Source organism: Protobothrops mucrosquamatus, unplaced genomic scaffold (assembly GCF_001527695.2).
Source record: "Protobothrops mucrosquamatus isolate PMUCROS unplaced genomic scaffold, P.Mucros_1.0 scaffold966, whole genome shotgun sequence".
Lineage (NCBI taxonomy): Eukaryota > Metazoa > Chordata > Lepidosauria > Squamata > Viperidae > Protobothrops > Protobothrops mucrosquamatus.
Window position 1 is genome coordinate 119,047 of NW_015387209.1, and position 7,773 is coordinate 126,819.

Consider the following 7,773-nt stretch of genomic DNA (forward strand, 5'->3'; position numbering starts at 1 on the left):
TGAAAAAGCCATGTCTTGAGGGCGCGGCGAAAAGATAGGAGGTCCGGAATCGTCCGGATCTCGGGGGGTAGTTCGTTCCAGAGGGTGGGGGCACCCACAGAGAAGGCCCTCCCCCTGGGGGTCGCCAGCCGACACTGCTTGGCCGACGGCACCCTGAGGAGGCCCGCTCTGTGGGAGCGTACCGGTCTGTGAGAGGGAACCTGTGGCAGAAGGCGGTCTCGGAGATATCCAGGTCCGATGCCATGGAGCGCTTTAAAGGTGGTTGAATTTGTTTGTTGGAAGCTGATAGGGGAGCATTGGAAATTGTGATCATGTGACTGTGAGGATGCTGGCCATGATTTTGTGAATAAAATTAGTCTGAACATCATGGAAATTTCAAATCCATAGGAGTCATGGGTCCTATTTTTTAATGTATTCTTTAAGTTAGCAGATTTTAGGTACCATATATTCCGGCGTATAAGACGACTGGGTGTATAAGACGACCCCCAACTTTTCCAGTTAAAATATAGAGTTTGGGCTATACTCACCGTATAAGACTACCCCTGTTCCAACACACACCAAATAAAAATTAAAAAACATCAGATTTGATTTCAATATGGTAATTTTAATTCAAATGCTTATGACATGCAGGTACTTAGCAGGAAAACTGTCACTTATAAACATAAGGCTGTTTGTCATAAAACAGTGCAAGTGGATTAAACTTTTCCTAATTCATTCTAAAGCTGAAAGGAAGGATAAGACAATAAACCCATGGGAGCTGCCATGCTGTTTGTTTTCTAAGCCAGGGCTTTTCAACCTTTTCACCGATTGCACCACTTTTAGAATATGGCAACATTCGAGTACCACCAGTCACCCAGCAAGTTGTCAAAAGCTTGATGACAAAAAAAAATGGAAAAAAGTGACAAAGTACAGGTAGTCCTCAACTTACAACAGTTTGCTTGGTGACTGTTCAAAGTTACAACGGCACTGGAAAAAGTGACTTATGACCATTTTTCACACTTATGACCACTGCAGCATCCCCAGGGTCATGTAATTTACATTTGGATGCTTGGCAACCGATTCTTATTTATGATGGTCACATTGTTCCAGGGTCATGTGATCACCTTTTGCAACCTTGTGACAAGCAAAGTTAGTGGGGAAACCAGATTCACTGAACAGCCATGTTACTAATTTAATCTCTCTCCTTCTTTCTTTCTCTCCTCTCTTTCTCCCTTTCTCTTTCCCTCTCTCTCTTTCTTTCTCCCTCCCTCTCTCTTTCTCCCTTTCTCTCCCTGTCTCCCTTTCTTTTTCTCTCTCCCTGTCTCCCTTTCTCTCTTCCTCTCCCTCCTTCTTTCTCTCTCTCTCTCCCTGTCTCCCTCTTTCTCTCTCCCTTTCTCCCTCTCCTCTTTCTCTCTCTCCCTCTCTCTATTTCTCTTTCCCTCTTTCTCTCCCTCTATTTCTCTCTCCCTCTCAAAGATCCTTAAAATCCTTAAAGGTTATGCTTTAAGGATAACCTTAAGGCAGAAGACTTTTTCTTTTACAGATGGGGCGGGTGTGCCTGACATTCGCGTGCAGGCAGGACCCTGCCCGCCGAGCCACCGCTTCCCCATCGCCCTCCACGCCAGCCGTCTCCGTCTCCACACCTCCCAGCTGACGGGCGCAGGTCCGGGGGTCGCCAGCTGACGGGCGCAGGAGTTCGGCGCTGCAGCGGCCTCCCCTTTGCCTTCCGCACCGGCCAAAGCATTGCCTGACGTTCCAGCTGACGGGCGCAGGTCCGGGGGTCGCCAGCTGACGGGCGCAGGAGGTAGGCACCGCCGCGGCCTCCCAGCCGCTTGCTTCTTCGTCTGGAGCAGTTGCAAGGGCTTGCATGATCACCGGTGGCGGGGAGCGCGTCAGCGGCCCTTGGGGACCATGCAAGCCCTTGCAACTGCTCCAGCCGAAGAAGCAAGTGGCTGGGAGGCCGCGGCGCCGCCTACCTCCTACGCCCGTCAGCTGGCGACCCCCGGACCTGCGTCCGTCAGCTGGAACGTCAGGCAACGCTTTGGCTGGTGCGGAGGGCGAAGGGGAGGCCGCTGCAGCGCCAAACTACTGCGCCCATCAGCTGGCGACCCCCGGACCTGCGCCCGTCAGCTGGGAGGTCTGGAGACGGAGCCGGCTGGCGTGGAGGGCGATGGGGAAGCGGTGGCTCGGGCGGGGTCCTGCCTGCGCGTGAATGTCAGGCCCACCCGTCCCATCTGCAAAAGAAAAAGTCTTCCACCCAAGCATAATGCCAGCTTGAGACACGGAGGCGCGGAACGCGGAGCGGCGCGGTGCGGTGGGAGGCAGCAGGACGGGGGGAGGGGTTACCTGCATCCTGCCAGCCGAACTCTGGAAGCCTGCCTGAATACCCGTATTTTCCGGCGTATAAGACGACTGGGCGTATAAGACGACCCCCGACTTTTGAGAAGATTTTCAGGGTTTAGAAAGTCGTCTTATACGCCGGAAAATATGGTACCTTGATTCAAAACTTGTTATGGTATAAATGCATCATTTGGGCTATCTTGAGGGTACAAACAGATCAATGCAGTGAGAGTTTTAGTAGTATAGAGAGAGATTATAATTGTTTCCCAGTCTGTTTTACAACTCTGCGATTTCTAGATAATGTCTAATAGAAGTAGTAACCAAGTCCAAGCTAGTTTGCTTATCACTTTTAAAATCAGCCAAGATTGGGTAGATACTGCCATCCACTTATGCTAAATTAAAGTTTTATATGGTTTATTGTTTCAGTGGTTTATGTGAAAGGGCAGGCTGCCTGAAAAGTGGCTAGCACCTGGGCTGATGGTGCCCTGCCCCTTTAAGACCTAACTCCAACATAACATAACCTCCCCTAGCCAGCCAAGCTGCCCAGCAATGAACAGCTGTAAAAGCCAAGCAAAGAGGCAGCTGAGTGGGGGTGGATGATGTTAGTATTGTTCGGAATGGGAGAGGGGAGATGGTTTCTATTGCTATGGGAACAGAGCCACTGGGAGCAGCCGAGTGCTAAAAGACAGAAATGTTTTTTTAAAGAAGACGTCCGGTTTTTCGTCGGAGCAACACGGCCGAGAGATTGCGGAGCTTTGCACCCCATGGCTGGTTTCGCCATGGAGGAGGAGCTCCCCTCGATCACAGAAAGACGGCAGTCGATCTGTTTGATCCAGGAGAAGCCCTCCAACCCGACAGGAGAAAGGCTAGCTGCACTCCAGTGACTAGCCCAAGCTACTGACATCCAAAGTCCAAAAGTACCAACTAAGAACAACTGAGAACAGTGTTTTGGAGCTGGGTGAGATATTGATCTTCTCTATTTTGAAACTGATTTCCTGGAAAAGATCCCCAAGAAGCAAAAAATCCTCCGAAAGTGAGAAGGGGATTACAACCCCACCCTTCCATAGATGGAAGCAGCGATTTAATTTTTATGGGGGACAGAAATGCATCGAAATGGACTAATGTAAAGCTATAATCTGGATAAAACTGAAAACTATGAAATTGTTAAGATTTTCCATTTAAAAGAATATTGATGAAATTATAAGAAAATCTTTTTGTTTTAAAAGTTAGAAAATAAATAGCTACTGACATCTAGTGGTGGAACAGAGTATAGAACTACAGCTGCCCCGCCTCAGAAATTGACAAGACGCCCAGAAACAGAGCACAATTCATCCCTTTGATCCTCAGTGACTCTTAGCTAAACAGAGAACAGCTGATAGAGGAAAGAAAATACACTGGACTATCTATTGCAGAATGCGAAATACAATTGTTATGAAAACTGCCGACCTTCCTGGATTATAAACACTTACTGAGCTCAGATATTTAAGTTTAAGAATCGTTTGCAGAGAAAGAAAAACCTTTGACTTTTTGGCTATTCTAGGGGGGAAATTACTGGATTGTTTTTAAGTGGTTGAACATTTTGGACTGTTTATAAAGATAAGAAACATATAAGACTATAGTGTTTGGAATTTAAGACTGGTTGGTTTGATGAAAATGGAGGTTGCAAATACAACTAAAGGTGGTAAGAAACCACATGCAATATTCTCTTCTAATATCCCCAGTCTGGAACATCAGAGATCTGCAGGAGTAATATTGCAAGACAAGACAAATATCTTCCAGGAGGAAATGTATGCTATGTTGCAACTCATCCAAATGACAATTGATTCAAATCAAGATGAGATTAAAAATAATTTTGATGATATAAATGAGCACATCCTTGTCCTAAGCTCACAATTAAAAAATTCTCAGAAAATGGTGACAAAGAATGAACAAATAAATCAGATATTAGAACAAAAATCAGAGGAAAGTGACCCAAAGATAAAAGCCATAAATAAAGAAAATTACAGCTTAACACAGACAAAGAAAAATATGCAAGATTTTGCTATAATATTGGAAATGGAAAAGACATCTTATTTTTCAAGACTTAAAAACAAACCAAAAGATAAGAAAGAAGATTTGATAAAATGGACAATAGAGCTGTTAGGAGAATCACTAGAGTTTGGGAGAGAAATGCTTTTCTTTAGTAGTAGGGATCATGAATTATAGTAGTTCTGGTAGTAGGAGCTCCTGAGGAACTGTGTGAGAAAGAACTGCAAATACTACCTATTGTGTGGTTGTGTGTGGGTTGCCTAAAGGCCAAGAAGGCCTGTGCTCAGCTGGGGGCCGCCTTAATCTCCATGTTTGCATAAAGTAGCAGATTCCTGTACCACTATCTCGGCCCTATCCTCTTCTACAGTACTACCCTCTTGACATTGTTCTGCCGCAAATTTCTTATCTCCATCCAATTCCTCAGCTAATTCTAAAATTCGTTTATGTCTAATCAGAAAATCCTTGGCTTTTTTAATAGAGTTTAATTTGAATCTTTGCTCCTGATAAGTAAATATCACTCCTTCAAGTTTATTCCAACGAAATGGGATATTACTCTTTAAGATATCAGTAAGAAAAGCATATGTTTTCCTTTTTCTCAGAATTCTCAATGGGATTTCCTTCAGCACAATAATATCCATATTTTCTATTCTCAGTTTAGATTTAAAATGGCAGTCCAAAACAAAATCTCTTGTTGTTCTTCTTATAAAGTGAACTAACACATCCCTTGGTAATCTTCTCATAGTGACAAATCTGGAGTTTACTCTTTACATGTTATCTAACTCTAGGTTCATATTTTTTTCTTCCCAATTGGTCAACTGAGTCAAGGCTTTAACCATCCTTAATCTAATGCAGTGGTTCTCAACCTGTGGGTCGGGACCCCATTTGGGGTCGATCAACCATATCACGGGGGTCGCCAAGCAAGGCTGTCCGCCATTTTTTTTGTCCGCCATTTTTTTTGCCCGCCATTTTTTCCCCTTTTCCGGCGGGTGCCTTACCTCCCTTGGGCTGGGCCAGCTAGTGGTCGGCCTGCTCCGTCTCTGCCGCTTGCCAGCTACGCCTCGGCCGGCGCAGGGGGCGGAACCACGCATGCGTGGCGCTCCTGGGCAGGGAAAGTCCTCGACTTACGACCGGTTGGGTAGTCCTCGACTTACGACTGGTTTAGTCCTCGACTTATGACCGGTTTAGTCCTCGACTTACGACTGGTTTAGTCCTCAACTTACGACCGGTTGGGGTCGCGGCATTAAAAAGGTTGAGAACCACTGATCTAATGTCTTCTTCTGTCTGTTCAGGAATAGCTTGAAATCTTAATTGGAACTGTTTTATCCGACATTCCAAAATTGCATTTTGGTCCAAATCAGCTTCCAGCAAATTATTCACTTTTTCCATTTCATGATTCATAAGGTCAGCTCTCACTTCAACCTTCTTAATCTCTCCAGTCAAGTATTGTATTTCACCACGCAGCTCTTTTGCCAAAGCATCAAATTTAGCTTTGATGCTTCTTCCCACGTTCTGAATTAACTCATGTGTTTTGGCTGTATATTCATCCATAAATGGTTTTAACAGTTCTAAATCTCCTGATAATCTCTCAGTCTTCTCCATTCTTTTCCTGGTTGCCATGTTTAATATGTATTATTTCATTATTTGAGGAAACTTAATGTTGATATAATTTGCCTTCAAGAAACACATTTCAAGAAACAAGATAAGAAATAATTAATAAATGACTAGTGGAGGGATTTATATCTGCTGGCTTAAAGAAGATTAATGGACTTGTTCTATATATAAAACCCCAACTTAAACCTAAGTTACTTTTAATAGATGACTATGGTAGATTTGTAGTAGTGGAAATTGAGCTCAAGAGAATAAAATCAATAGTAGTAGGCCTATAGAGGCCAAATGATGATAAATGTAATTTTTTTTAATATTTTATGGACCAGTTAATAGCATTTTCATATGTAAATTGGTTCATGTTGGGGGACTGGAATGGAGTGATTTTACCAGCTTTAGATAGATCATCATCTAAGGTGATTAAACCCTACCAAGATAAATTAGTGAAGATTTTCTCTGACATGATGGATAACTTAGTATTAATAGATTCAAGGAGATTAAAAAATGGTTCTGCTAGAGAATATACTTTTTTTTCAGAAAGACATAAATCCTTTTCAAGGATTGATATGATTTGGGTTTCTAAAAATCTTGCAAATAAAATTTCAAAAGTTGATATTTTACCTAAATCCTTCTCTGATCATAACCCAGTGCTTTTGATACTTAGAGGAAAGAAACTGAATTACAGATGGAGATTAAATGAAGTTATTTTGCAAAAAGAGGTGATTGTGAAAGACTGTAAAAAAATTAAAAGAGTATTTTGATAGCAATTTAGGTAGAGAAACAGCTTTAACAACTGTGTGGAATGTAAGTAAGGCTGTTATGAGGGGTTATTTCATACAGTATAATTGTTCAGAGAAGAGGAAATCCCTGGAAAAGATGCAAAAAATATTAGATGAGATTAGACAGAAAGAAATTGAGTAGCAAAAGACACCTATATAAAATTTTCACATCAAATTAAATTGTTAAGGGAACAATTGTCTATGTTAACAGTTCAAGAAATAGAAACAAAAATGAAGTATATGAAACAAAGACATTTTGAATTTGCAGATAAACCAGGGAGATGGTTGGCATATAAATTAAGGAAGGAAAGGGAAGAGCAAATGATTGAGAAAATTTGTGAAGGAGATAAGGTAATAACTGACAATGAAATAGTTAAAAAGACTTTTCATAATTTTTATTCTAACTTGTATAAAAAACAGGGGTTAGATAGGTCTAAAATAGACGAATATCTTTTAAGACAATGGTTACCTAAATTATCATAATCCCAGAGGCAACTTGTGAATGACCCAATAACACTCTTCGAAATATCAGAAGCTATTTAAAAAATGAAACCAGGTAAAGCTCCAGGACCAGATGGCCTTACAAGTCAATACTATAAGTGCTTAGAGGAAGACCTTCTACAGCCACTAAAGGGCATAATGAATGATATGCTTCAGGAGGGAAGAATACCCCAAACGTGGAAGGAAGCCAATATTGTGTTATTACTGAAGGACAGCAAAGATCCTACAAAGACAAAAAATTACAAACCAATTTCACTACTGAACAATGACTACAAATCTTTGCTGCAATTCTGGCAGAAAGACTAAAGAAGATTTTACAGGTATATATATTCATGAAGACCAATCTGGCTTTCTGCCAAAAAGACAGTTAAGGGATAATGTGAGGACTGTTCTGAATATCATTGAACATTTACAATACCACAATGAGAAACGGGCAGCTTTAATATTCCTAGATGTAGAGAAGGCCGTTGAGAATTTAAATTGGACTTTTAAGTTTAAAGTCCTGGAAGAAATGGACTTTGGAGAGAGCTTTATTCACGGA